Source organism: Saccopteryx bilineata, chromosome 2 (assembly GCF_036850765.1).
Source record: "Saccopteryx bilineata isolate mSacBil1 chromosome 2, mSacBil1_pri_phased_curated, whole genome shotgun sequence".
Taxonomy (NCBI): domain Eukaryota; kingdom Metazoa; phylum Chordata; class Mammalia; order Chiroptera; family Emballonuridae; genus Saccopteryx; species Saccopteryx bilineata.
Window position 1 is genome coordinate 393685026 of NC_089491.1, and position 1279 is coordinate 393686304.

Sequence of the window (1279 nt, forward strand, 5' to 3'; positions counted from 1 at the left end):
CCTGTTCTGGGTAATTTTCCACAGCAGCCATTTCCGGCAGGCAAACAAAGAGAGCTGGGTGTCCAGGCCGAACCTCGGGATCTGGGCCTTCAAGGCCTCTCTTGGCCCTGGGCACCCCTTTCTAAAGTACACCACTAATTTTACTCCCTCAGAGGGCGTGGCCAGACAGGCTAAATCTGGAGTCTGAGCAAGGTAGTATTCGGGATGACATGAGTCACTGAGGCCAGGGGTGAAGGGGAACTGGGGGTCCAGATCTCTCTGAAAAGTCTCCTTGGCTGCCCTCTACCAAGGATGCCTTTTCTGCTTGCATACCTCCAAGGACAGGGAGCTCACTCTTTCCATTTTCAGATACCTGAATGTTAGTTCTGGTTTATTTCAACCCAACTCGTGGGAATCCCTCCCCTGGCTACTTAGCTTTCCCTAATCCACAGGGCCCAGGGTTCAGTCTCCAGCCTTCTCCCCAGCCAGGCTGCCTCCCCGGCCTGTCATGACCCAGAGCAACCTGGCTCAGGTCTAAAGCACAGTCTGCCTCTTTCTCATGACTTCCCCCATCCTGGCTGCAGCCAGGGATAAACACCAAATCTGGAGTCAAAGAACCCTGGAGCCTAACACTATTGGCTGTCCTTGAGCAGCTGTGAAATCTTGGGCATGTTGGAGCCTTAGAACTCTCTGGGTCTTCCTGAGAAAGGTCAGCCCACCTTCAGGGACTGACTGAGCCAGGTGGCCCTCAAGCCCATCTGCCGTCCGCACAGCTGGATCTGGGAAGAAAGTAGGTTAAGTCAGGATGGAAAACGTCAGCCTCTTCTAGGGGCCACCCCTCCTCAGGAGGCCGATCTGATCGGAAGAGGAGCAGGCTGATCTCACAGGCCCCGTTCCTCCAGTCTCCGCTAACATGCCAGCCAACCCGTGGAGAGGCATCATCGGGTTCCTGCTACAGCTGAGGAAACTAAGGCACAGAGTGGTCAAGTCACTGGCTTGAGGCCACACAGCAGTTACGGGAGCTGTAAGTTGGATGGATCTGCCTTGTCCTAAAGAGACAAATAGAGGAAGTGAAGTTTGTTGCGACACCCCCGTGCCTCCTCCCCCCCCCCCCAAAGTCCAGAGACCTCTGGGAAGGGCCCAGTCCTGGGGCTTCCATTCAGTGGCCTTGGCCTGTCCGACCTCGGCAGCAGTCAGCCCGAGGCGGCTGAAAGCCCGGAGGGCACTCTGGTGGAGGGGTCGCCGCTCCCGCCAGGTGGGGCGGGGCCGTCTGTCCCGGGGGGCGGGGCCGCCGCGCCAG